The 13,580-nt window shown below is 42.0% G+C and overlaps 1 protein-coding gene across 5 annotated transcripts in view; it reads left to right on the plus strand.

Annotated features, from left to right (window-relative positions):
• The window catches only part of LOC139757760 (nephrin-like), a 400,579-nt gene that overhangs the window by 258,630 nt on the left and 128,369 nt on the right, over positions 1–13,580 (plus strand). The gene's annotated exons all lie outside the window — the stretch shown is intronic.

A 13,580-nucleotide genomic window follows, 5' to 3' on the forward strand; every position in this document is an offset into this window, starting at 1 on the left:
GTACATCACTCTACTGCTGCTGCACCGCCACAATCATCACTCTAACAACGAGTTCTCCAGCATTATAACATCACCTTGACACCATCAATACCACGACCACCACTATCCTGGTACCACTACCACCATTCCGTTACCACCACTACCACCATCACCATTACCACTCCCCTATGGTCCGCCTGGCCTACACGGCCTCCCTCACTTGGCGTGAGAGCAGCTTCATTATACTGTTCCTTATCAAGGTACCGTTCCAGGCGAAGCCCAGGCTGGTGAGGGAATTATAATGAGACGCTGAAATTGTTACTTAGATACGTCAGGGCTTCTCTGTTTCCCCTTTTTTCCTCTTTTTTTTTCTTTTTAAGGAGGTAAATATTCTCCAGTGTCGATGGTCGACTATTTATAACCTTTAGTAGAAGATTTCGCTTACTCTTGTTGTTTATAAGTGGACGTAATGAAGTTCGTTGCCCGGGAGGGTGAATCAAATTTTGCGTTCCCTGAGTCAGAGTTTACCTCGCTATACATTACACCCTTAGTGTACCTTCCTGTCTTTTTATAGGCAGGGAAAAGGGCTCTCTCTCCTGACCTCTTCTCTTCCTGGAAAACCCACTGAAAGATCATTCCCCGAAAGGATAAAACAGAAATGAATTTGATGATTTTCATGTTAGTGTACGACACGCGTCCCAGAACATCAGAGAATGTGAGAGGGAACTGAAAAAGAGACGAAAAATGATTCCTAACTTCACGTTCTTCTTCATAACGAGGACTCACAACAATTCTCTGACGTATTAGCTAAGTTCTACAAGCCCGGGGCTCGTCAGAACCACCTCTCAGGTCAACTAAGTTAGCTAGTGTGCAAAGGAGATAAATCTTTACCTCACGAAAGCCATGGGAAGGAACTGTTTAATCACAGCTCAGTATGGGAAAGCGTCCTAGACAATGACAACCTGTGAGTCAGGACTAAGATGTGGGACTATCATCCTTCCAGCTCCTGAAAGTAAAACTATATTCAATTTTCCCATTTCTAGGGAGATTCGAGTGAGGGACCAGGAAACCAAACACATCTGCCTCCATGTTTTTATCTGAGTATCTCGAGGGAACGCTATGGGATTATGTTCCCTGATCTGTGTTCTTTTCACTCTACTATTCTGTCTATGTTTGATTGGCACTTTGGTGCATAAGATCCAAAGATGTGGGAAAATGACAATATCAGAGATAAAAACAACAGTGCAAATAATGTTGTTTATATGTTTGTTATTAACTTTTATGTAACAGAGTTTAACATTTGTTCATTTTTACATTTTCAGACACGTTTTTGCACATAAATACAAAAATATAGCTATCCATCTGCAGGAATATGCTTGATACATTTAAACACACACACACACACACACACACACACACACACACACACACACACACACACAATTCAACAAACGAGGGCCCCCACCAGCGTAAAACTCCCTCTCCGTGCCGTACAGTTAGGTAACTGCCAATTAGTGATTACATAAACAAAAGGCAAGAGAAAAATTCGGTCGAGGCAGAAGTCGGGACCTCATCTTGTAAGATCCCGGTACACATCCCACGCTGGGTCCCGATTCGCATCCCATGCTGGGTCCGATACGCATCCCACGCTGGATCTCGGTACGCATCCCACGCTAGGTCTTGGTACGCATCCCACGCTGGGTCCCGCTACGCATCACATCAAGAGAGTCAACAGTGCGCATAGTGACGTACCCAGCGCTCTCTGGGAGAAACTTGGTGGCGTTTCTTTGCTCCGACTGTGGAGGGTGGATGTGGCGGTGGTGGTTGTGGTGGTGGTGGTGGTGGTTTTGGTACAGGTACTGGTGGTGTTGGTGTTGGAGGTTGTGGTTGTGATGATGGTAGTAGTGATAATGGTTGTGTTAGTGGTCGGAGGACGGGATACAGTGGTGAGATGATGAGGTAAGATGGTTCATGGTGGCTGGCGTAGTGAGGTACAGATTATCATCACGTAAGACAAAGAGGGGAACACCTGGAAGATGTTATCTGTATATCTAGACGTAAGATGCTGTTATCACAGGCGCCTGGTGATGTGTGTGTGCATAGATATATAGGAGTAAAGACATGGTACATATATGCAAGGGTCAAGGAGGCGGGGCAAGAAGAGTGTTAAAACTTTCTCCCCATAAAACACAAGCAGTAATCAAATAGTAATCACACACGTAATTGTTGCACACACACCTCTCTCTTTCTCATGGCTAGAGAGAGAGAGAGAGAGAGAGAGAGAGAGAGAGAGAGAGAGAGAGAGAGAGAGAGAGAGAGAGAGAGTTGTCTATCATTTTTCTACATCATCACTTCACCCACTGCAAATCATTAGGCGTTTTTTTTCCCCCTAGTTCTAACGCATGTTAGAGACCTTGAAATTTGCATATGTTTTATGTCAAACTAAGTCAAAGCCAGAAATTTATGTTCTCTTTCTCGTAAAGGCAATTTAGATCAGGATGTAGACATAACGTTATTTCTCGACAAGGCAGATCTGACCATGAATCTTGTCCTGTTCTGCTCAAGGGACGTTTTTGGTAAGATCATTTGTATTAGTGTTGACATTAAGATGTGGTTTACCATATCTTACGGCCGATCATGGGTTTACTACGGTTTACAGATCTTTGTCGTCCCAAATATATATACATAACTCTGATCTATCTATTCAAGAATATGCATTACTTTCATCCATTTATTCTCATATATACATTACTTTGATGTATTTGTCCACGTATATACATTACTTTGATCCATTTATGCACTGTTAATGGGTTAGACGCCCATTATTCCCATTGTCGTAATCCAATTAAAGGATATCACTTCAGACTTTGAAATCAGTCATCATGTATCATCAGAGATTCAGCAGGTGTCAGAAATATCCTTATATATCATATTAGAAGCCCATCAGGAAGCTGCGTAGTCTTCTGTTTACCGAATATAACTGAGATATTGAAGATATTGAATCCAAATGATTCATGTATGGGAAATGTAGAAGGAAAAGAATGAGGAATATACGACAATTCTGAAATACATTACTAATTAGAACAGAGATGATACTTTAGGATTGTATTTTGTAAAGAAAAATTATGAATGATTTAGACATCATTGAGCAAATTAAGATCATTAACGAGGAGTATCCAGGAGAGAGTGGAATTATAGAGATAACCTCAAAGTTTATGAAACTCCAGAAGAACTGAAGGGCTGTTACTTTATTTCGATACTTCTGGTAAAGAAAAAAGGAATCGCGATAATCACGAAATGCCATAAATGAATAATGACACTAGATAATATACGTACAAGAGACTGGGAAGAAAAAGAAAAGAAGTGAAAGTTGCTTGCATGTAAAAGCCTCAGACTGTAAGGACCTTGAAACATTCAGGGATAAAAATCGAATGTGTAGACCACTTGGTTGCAAATGGAGGCTGTATGTGCTCTGTGTGTCTCTGTAGGTGTGTTTGTGTGGGTGTAAATAAGAGGATGAGTGTACCAGTGTGGCGTTAAGAGGCAGAAGGGAGCAGAGAGGGAGGGAGTGTATGTATGTATGCAGGTGTCCTTTGTGTACAGGAGTTGCATATCGTGCTTCTCCTGGCGTATGGGCGACGCTCACGGGCAAGATACAAACGTCAGACGTGTTCATGAGGCCTCCTCCACTGCTGCATGTGAGGTAGTGTCACATACTCAATTTTCTCCGTTATTTTTTCCCGCCTGGCCTACCCTACTGTGTTCCTCTTTCTCTCTCTCTCTCTCTCTCTCTCTCTCTCTCTCTCTCTCTCTCTCTCTCTCTCTCTCTCTCTCTCTCTCTCTCTCTCTCTCTCTCTCATCCATGTCTCCTCTTATCCTGCCTCTTAATCTCACCCCATGTGATGGTGTACCTTCGGCAGCCAACAGACTGATGGATCACAACCAATTAAAACACAGGAAGTGATTAGCTCGGGAAATCCTCGACAGTCAAAACATCAACCCGGAAGACGAATGTTAAATCACGTGGAAGGAAAAGCTTTAAAGAGAATGAGAGGTAATTTCGCCCATATTTTCCTTGCATATTGACGTAACCTTCATCTCGATCTTATTCAATCTTTTAAACGTAAGATGTTATTCACGGTCGAGAACCTTTGCTGATGTTTGAAGAATGTTTTGCTGTCGGTGGTGAGTCCAGTACCCAAGGAATTCGGTTGTTTTTGTTGTGTTTGTTTTCTAAGGTCAAGCTTGGAGATGATTCATTTGATAGTTATGTTCATCATAGCTGCTGCGCCACACCAGTTCATCTTTCCTGTTTTTCTGCCCGTGAACACAGATGCTATTGTTCTCAACATACCTTACATTTACCCAGCATTGCGAAACCATCGTAAGGTAAAGTAAAGGGGAGGTATGCGGCGACCAAATGCGCAGATGAACAAGGGCAGAGGAGCAGGCTGTTGAACTAGTGTGGAACGGCGGAAGAAATAACAAGCTGACCAGAGGTCGCAGAGCCAAATGAATAATAGTCTTAATAACCATGATGATCAGATGTAACATTGTCAAGATGAACAGCTGAAGACGAAGAAGAAGAAGAAGAAGAAGAAGAAGAAGGAGAAGAGATTAGATGTGAATGATTTCAGTGATGTCACGCTACTGTTTGCTCTCCTTTTTCGTCTTTAAAGGTAAAAAAACTGACGCTATAAACACGTGCAGGAAATGATACATACTGGAGGGAACAAGTGATCCTCACGGCCACCCACTTCCTGGAGCGGTTATATTTTACGCCTCAGTTTAAGTGTGAAGTGCTTCTTGTGCCTTCAACTGCAGGTCGCCTCTTCCTCCCATTCCTCCTCTTCCTCTCCTTCGTCTCTTCTTCCATTCCCTCGGTCTCATACCTCTTTCCTTGATGCTTGTCCTCTTATTTTTCTAATACTCCATCTCTCCCTCTCTTTCTCTCTTTCATCTCCCTCATTCTCCTCCTTCTCATGTTTTTCCATCATGCTCTGAACCAACGACAGCTGTCGACATACTCTATGTCATAGAGTCAGAATCCTTTGAGAAATGCTTCAGCCACACTTACCAGTTGCCTCAACATGACTGATACGCTCTGATGAATCCGTTCACTTGAACTTACAACATTTCTTTCTGTCATTTTGATCAGTACGGTGCACAGAAAATATTTAGTTCATGTTCTATTTTAATGCCTGAATGTGAATTATTTCAAGAAATTCACAACGAAAGATGTTGAATTTCCATTTCCAACTGATTCTCTTTGGTGTTCGAGATGCCATCATCTTCAACCAATTATAAAGAATTCAAGAGCGTTACAAGGCGAATGTGTGTGCGTGTGATTTTTTCTTAATTGACCAGGCTGCTATATTAGGCAGCATCAAACAGCCTAGAAGAACAAGACAGCTCACGAAAGTCGAATGGTCGATGTTTTATGTGGAACGATGCGGTAGACCTTTGGAAGGAGACCTAAGGTATAAATTTAAGGTTACTCATAGACCTGTGGGATATATATATATATATATATATATATATATATATATATATATATATATATATATATATATATTTTTTTTTTTTTTTTTTTTTTTTATACTTTGTCGCTGTCTCCCGCGTTTGCGAGGTAGCGCAAGGAAACAGACGAAAGAAATGGCCCAACCCCCCCCCCCCCATACACATGTACATACACACGTCCACACACGCAAATATACATACCTACACAGCTTTCCATGGTTTACCCCAGACGCTTCACATGCCTTGATTCAATCCACTGACAGCACGTCAACCCCTGTATACCACATGACTCCAATTCACTCTATTCCTTGCCCTCCTTTCACCCTCCTGCATGTTCAGGCCCCGATCACACAAAATCTTTTTCACTCCATCTTTCCACCTCCAATTTGGTCTCCCTCTTCTCCTCGTTCCCTCCACCTCCGACACATATATCCTCTTGGTCAATCTCTCCTCACTCATTCTCTCCATGTGCCCAAACCATTTCAAAACACCCTCTTCTGCTCTCTCAACCACGCTCTTTTTATTTCCACACATCTCTCTTACCCTTACGTTACTTACTCGATCAAACCACCTCACACCACACATTGTCCTCAAACATCTCATTTCCAGCACATCCATCCTCCTGCGCACATCTCTATCCATAGCCCACGCCTCGCAACCATACAACATTGTTGGAACCACTATTCCCTCAAACATACCCATTTTCGCTTTCCGAGATAATGTTCTCGACTTCCACACATTTTTCAAGGCTCCCAAAATTTTCGCCCCCTCCCCCACCCTATGATCCACTTCCGCTTCCATGGTTCCATCCGCTGACAGATCCACTCCCAGATATCTAAAACACTTCACTTCCTCCAGTTTTTCTCCATTCAAACTCACCTCCCAATTGACTTGACCCTCACCCCTACTGTACCTAATAACCTTGCTCTTATTCACATTTACTCTCAACTTTCTTCTTCCACACACTTTACCAAACTCAGTCACCAGCTTCTGCAGTTTCTCACATGAATCAGCCACCAGCGCTGTATCATCAGCGAACAACAACTGACTCACTTCCCAAGCTCTCTCATCCCCAACAGACTTCATACTTGCCCCTCTTTCCAGGACTCTTGCATTTACCTCCCTTACAACCCCATCCATAAACAAATTAAACAACCATGGAGACATCACACACCCCTGCCGCAAACCTACATTCACTGAGAACCAATCACTTTCCTCTCTTCCTACACGTACACATGCCTTACATCCTCGATAAAAACTTTTCACTGCTTCTAACAACTTGCCTCCCACACCATATATTCTTAATACCTTCCACAGAGCATCTCTATCAACTCTATCATATGCCTTCTCCAGATCCATAAATGCTACATACAAATCCATTTGCTTTTCTAAGTATTTCTCACATACATTCTTCAAAGCAAACACCTGATCCACACATCCTCTACCACTTCTGAAACCGCACTGCTCTTCCCCAATCTGATGCTCTGTACATGCCTTCACCCTCTCGATCAATACCCTCCCATATAATTTACCAGGAATACTCAACAAACTTATACCTCTGTAATTTGAGCACTCACTCTTATCCCCTTTGCCTTTGTACAATGGCACTATGCACGCATTCCGCCAATCCTCAGGCACCTCACCATGAGTCATACATACATTAAATAACCTTACCAACCAGTCAACAATACAGTCACCCCCTTTTTTAATAAATTCCACTGCAATACCATCCAAACCTGCTGCCTTGCCGGCTTTCATCTTCCGCAAAGCTTTTACTACCTCTTCTCTGTTTACCAAATCATTTTCCCTAACCCTCTCACTTTGCACACCACCTCGACCAAAACACCCTATATCTGCCACTCTGTCATCAGACACATTCAACAAACCTTCAAAATACTCATTCCATCTCCTTCTCACATCACCGCTACTTGTTATCACCTCCCCATTTGCGCCCTTCACTGAAGTTCCCATTTGCTCCCTTGTCTTACGCACCCTATTTACCTCCTTCCAGAACATCTTTTTATTCTCCCTAAAATTTACTGATAGTCTCTCACAACAATGTTCCAAGAAAGAAATATGTAGGTAGAGAAGAAGTCTTGCAATCGACTGCAAAGGATAAAGGCAGTATTTTAGTGCATATTTCAAGTTAGAGTCACGAAATTGTTTCCTTCTGTGTTTCTGTTCTCGTTCTTTTTTATATTTCGAACTAGAAATATCCAGTTAGTGACGTTTTTGTGTTCAGTTGTCAGGTTCAGATCCAAGGGCATTCTTTTTCCCACGCGATCGACCCACTGCTCTCCCCATAGTGCTGTGTCCTCCTAGGAATTATTTGACCTCGGTGAGCATTCTGCTGGTAATTGGACAACCCATGAACAATCAGATCCAATCAGGAGGTGATAAATGCCTTCGTGCGTATTTTGTTTCTCGAAATTTGTCGCTGTTAGAGTCGAAACTCTCCTCAAAATGAACAATATAAACGTTCGAAAGGAGAGAAAAAAAAGAAAAACAAGTATGTACCGTTTTGGCCTAGTGCTCAGGATAGAGACAATTAATGAACTCGAGGAGGTCAAGTGTCTTGTTATCTTGCTAGGTCGTCCCAAATTAGATCATACACTCAGAGTATGATAAGCCCTTGCCATGGACTCATATTACACACACACACACACACACACACACACACACACACGCACACACACACACACACACACACACACATATATATATATATATATATATATATATATATATATATATATATATATATATATATATATATATATGATCATATACGATATCACGCATTTTGAGTATATCTGTATGATAGATTCAATAGCGGAACTCTCCGATAGTCTCTCTCTCTCTCTCTCTCTCTCTCTCTCTCTCTGAAGGATCGGTAACAAAGTCTGGTTCCAAATTCAGAGATAACTTGAGTTTAAACGTTCGTAATTACAAAAGGCCGCTTGGCTAAGCTGCGGACTGTGTGGTGAGGATCAGATATGGAAAGGGGAGAAGGAGAAGAAGAAGAAGGAGTAGGTGGAAGAGGAAACGAAGGTGAAGACGAAAATTAAAGATAAAGGGAAAGGAATGAGGGACAGAAAATGGAGGGGAAGAAAGGAAGGAAATCGGGAAGGTTAAGAGTTAGGAAATGGGTGGGGTGTAGAGGAGGAAGTGGGAGTTGGAGATGAAATGAAGAAGGAAGGAGAGGGGTAAGAAAAAGTGGGAAGTGTAAGGGAGAGGAGGGAAGGTGAAGGGAAAGGTTTTTTCCTGTTGTTGCTTTATTCCAGCCATCACGTGGCCCAAAGTACTGAAAGATATTGTTTTTCTTTTCTCCTTCTTTCTTTGATTCTTCTTCATTTTTTTTTTTATATTTTTTCCGTCATTTTTCTTTCTCTCTCTGGACTGGTATTGAAGCGTATCTGTGGTCATGGTAGGTAATGTGAGAAGGTTGTGTGTGTGTGTGTGTGTGTCTAGGTGATGATCTTTTGTGATGTGTTGTGCCGAGTTGTTTGTGTTGTGTATATTTGCTTTGTTTTGCTCCGTTGTTTTCTTAGGTTGTGTTGCGATGATTTCTGTTCGAGTTTTAATAACGTCATATCTTTCGCGTTCTGTTATATTTTGTTTGTGTCTTTCTTTCTATAACGTGTGTGTTGCACTGTGTTGTTTCTGCTGTATTGCGATATGTTTTTCTGTTTTGCATACGTCTGTGTTGACGGTCTTCTTTCAGTGTACGGTAATGTATTTATGGTTACTGTGTGTGTGTTAGTTGAAGTCTTATGTATTCACAGGGATCTTGAAGTCAAAATGATCTACACGACACTTTTCTACATGAAACACAAGCATAGAACACCGGCAATGTCGCTCCAACGCTAGACCAAGTCACATTACGTTTGGGTCTCAACAGATTGGTGAAAGAGAAGGTTTGAGACCACTGCCGAAATTGTGTTGGTGATCTGTTTGTTGAGGGAAAATGAAATAAGTACGGAAGGTTTGGGAAAGAAAAACCTCCCTGTCGTTTACTGATCAAAAGAGAAGTATCTTGGACTAATTAGATTATCAACAGGTTAATAACATAGTGTTTGGTAACATGTATTCCTCAAGAGTCGGAAATACACGCGGCATTCTCTCTCTCTCTCTCTCTCTCTCTCTCTCTCTCTCTCTCTCTCTCTCTCTCTCTCTCTCTCTCTCTCTCTCTGCTTCCTCACTCCCCTCACTTGTGAGTTGACTGGCTTGTTGTCCATTTCACACCACCGCCCCAAGCCACACCCCCTTCACTGCCAACAGCAGTGCCAAGAGCTGGCGGCAGTGACGAAAATAACAGGGCCTAAAGCAAGACTAGGGAAGAGAATGGATTTTAGGGAGAGTGAAGAAAGATCGTGATAAGAATAAGAACGAAAAAACAGTGAAAGGTTGAGAGAGAGAGAGGGGGGGGGAAAGAAATAGGGAAAGAAGGGTGAATGATAGGAGAGAGGGAAGGGAAGGACATAGGGAAAAATATACTGATGTTGGAAGTAGAAAAATACAAAACAGTATTACTAATATTTCTGTATACTTAGTTTCTAAAAATATATATATCCTAACAAAGAAGAAGATAGACATGAACGGATATCAACCCAAACAAAAATAATACAGTGACAAGAATGAGAAATAAACACCAGAGAAAAGAATGGAACACGACAGGTCCTGACACCAATGATTGGTTAGGAGGGTCTGGGAGGTTCTTCGTCCTCTCTCTCTCTCTCTCTCTCTCTCTCTCTCTCTCTCTCTCTCTCTCTCTCTCTCTCTAGCAAGGGAAATATTCAATATGGAGTTTTTCTTGGCGTGAGACTTTAAGAATCCCGCCATAAACAAACACATCTGTTCTTCGCCATCGCTTCTTTACCTTCCATCACGGCACATCCTGTTTGCTTCTTAACCTTTACTAATTTTCCTATGCAGAGTAGCGAATTTTCTTTTTCTTCTTCTTCTTCTTCTTCTTCTTCTTCTTCTTCTCCTTCTCCTTCTTCTTCTTCTTCTTCTCCTTCTCCTTCTCCTTCTTCTTCTTCTTCTTCTTCTTCTCTTCTCCTTCTTCTTCTTCTTCTCCTTCTTCTTCTTCTTCTTCTCCTCCTTCTTCTTCTTCTTCTTCTTCTTCTCCTCCTTCTCCTTCTCCTTCTTCTTCTTCTTCTTCTTCTTCTTCTTCTCCTTCATTTCTATTCTTGTCGTTCTTGCCGCTGTCCTTGCCCAGTCTCAGCTGCCTTTGTCTTCGTGAAAATCACGACAATCATATATTCCTTATTATTTGTTCTTTGTCGCTTTGGCTCCGTCAGTTAGAATTAGATTTAACCTTATCGTGTTTAATTTTCCCCGTGAACTCACGGAATATATATATATATATATATATATATATATATATATATATATATATATATATATATATATGAAAGCAAACCAGACTTAAGTCTTAGTGTGACTGCATTTTCATGTTGCTGCTAAGCACACACACACACACACACACACACACACACACACACACACGGGTGCAAAACACTCACAAACATGTCACGTTTGCTGACTTCCATCTAAAGACAACAAAAGCTCTCGAGAAAATTGCTTAAAGATTAGATTCTTGAGCAGATAGAAGTTGAATTGTCAAAATGGACGAAGAAACGAAATGGAAATTAGAAGTGAAGGAGCAGATGGGAATGGAGAAGTGAAGGACGAGGGAAGTGAAGATTGGAATTAGAGAGAGAGAGAGAGAGAGAGAGAGAGAGAGAGAGAGAGAGAGAGAGAGAGAGAGAGAGAGAGAGAGAGAGGAAGACCAAAGGAACGGAAAGGGGAAATCCATTTACACTTCAATTTCACACCAAACAATCTCCAGCCATCCTCCCCTCAACCATAATTGAAGGGCACTCAGTGGAAGAACCAAAATGTACTGAAAAAAAACCCAACAGACCATATGCTCCATGTATGCAGCTCTGGATAGGGAGAGGAGGGGATAGAGAGGGAGGTAGTAAGTGAGAGGGACGGAAGTGAGAAGTGAAAGAAAAGGACAGGAGCTGAACAATGAGTTTTCTGAGAAACGGTTGGAATCGATCCCGTGTGGCAAAACACCAGAGGTGTGTGTGTGTGTGTGTGTGTGTGTGTGTGTGTGTGTGTGTGTGTGTGTGTGTGTGTGTGTGTGTGTGTGTGTGTGAAGTGATGGGCTGGAGTGGCACTCCTAACACGCTCTAGACACATACCAGGAAGAAACGTAAAACGTCTAGTCTTGAACAAAGACAGGATTCTGTTATCGGTGGCGGGAACGGTTGTAGACCTTGTGAAAAAGCGACAGCTCACTCGACAAACATGACTACACCTCTCGAAAGCAGAGTAATACTTAATCCGTAAGCTAAAAATACCTTAATTGAGAAACCCATCTGCCATGATGAACCATTAGTGAAAAGAGAATGATTAACTAAGCTTATGCAAAACCCAGTAATAAAAGACCTTAAGATTCACAGCCAGTAGCCATGAGATGAGCAAGATGCTACAAAAACAACGTGAATCAGCGTTCACTAAGCCAAAAATCACTTTGGAGAAAAATGGCCCCAACGATTTCTTCCTTAAGAGCAGTCCACCTACACACAGCTAACTTTGTCACAGCGTAGCAGGACACGGCCAGAGGTCGTTTGCATCATGCACCATCCTCTAGCATCAGACTCTGAAATAGCTCTGTGTTGGCACAGTGGTCATGAAATACTCTATAACACGATCCTACTGAAGTCGTAAGGTGCGATAATCAATGTAAGAGAGAGCACTATGAACATCTAAGGCCCAAAATCGATACCTTGCTTGCGGCTGCTCGAAGCGTATGGACTTGTCCAGTGGCGAAGTTGAGAGTAACATTGGACAGTTACCTACAAAATGTGCCAGACGGGTCAGCATGTAACATACATGTAGGCTTACTGGCTACGGCGTATAATAGCTTGGTTCGAGACCGAACTGTAGGAATAGATGAGTCTACAAGGAAATAGGAAAGGTTTGGTACACACACACACACACACACACACACACACACAAGTAAATGTGAAGTTATAAGGATGGGACACAGTGAAAGAAGTCCTCAGTAAGAATATTATGTAGCAAGTGATAAGCTGCAAGAATTTGGTTGTGAGATGGACTTGGGATTCGACATCGTCCCTGACCTGTCGCCATAGCCTTGAATTAGGAAAAAAATCAAGAAGACAAACTGTCTTCTTGCAGACAGTAGAATTGCATTCGAGACCATGGATAAGGAAATATTCAGCAAGCTTTTTACACTCTACATTAGGTCAAAATTAGATTTCGCTTCTCAAAATTGGTAGCTACACTTGAAGCATAGAAACCAATGGTGAAGATCTAAAGGAGATCAAGAAAGACAGCAGAATTATGAGAGCTGAGTTACAAGAAAAGGATCAAGGCTTTAAAATAGTCCATCATGAAAGAGAGAAGAGTAAGGGGTGATTTGATCCTAACCCTTAAGTCCTTAAACCAATTTAAGCCAGAGGCCATAACAGGAGATAAAGCAAGAATGTTATATCATAAGATGTTTGGAAGAACCTTTATAGTATGGGAGTAATGGAAAAATGTCATAAACTGAGTGATGGATTGGTGACTGTGGGTGGCATACAGAACCTTGAAAAATCATTTAATGGTAGGGAAAGGTCAATGGATGGGGGTCACACGAGCGTATAACTCCCTCCTCGTACAGTGCAAATGGGTAATTGATGACACACAGGGAAACGATCACCTTTCCCTCCTCTGGCTGTCCCTGACAGATAGCTCCACCACAAACCTCTGACGCTAGTGGCTTCACTCCACAGGATATTCATAATAAAGAAATACCACACAGATGAACACCACACACTGTGCTGTATATTACACCTAACCCTCCCGACGGCGAGTGAAAGTCAAGCGCGTTTTTCCCATCTTTTTCTTTTAACCCTTTTGGGGGAAGTTTTATTTAGTTTAGGGGGTGCTTCCCCTGCATCATTTCCCCTGTGGGTAACCCATAAACACTTAGGACCTTTTAGCTGGGAATGGGAGAGGTTGCCTGATGGTGGTGGATTACATCATTTTTTTTTTCT

The sequence above is a fragment of the Panulirus ornatus genome, chromosome 28 (genome assembly GCF_036320965.1).
Source record: "Panulirus ornatus isolate Po-2019 chromosome 28, ASM3632096v1, whole genome shotgun sequence".
Lineage (NCBI taxonomy): Eukaryota > Metazoa > Arthropoda > Malacostraca > Decapoda > Palinuridae > Panulirus > Panulirus ornatus.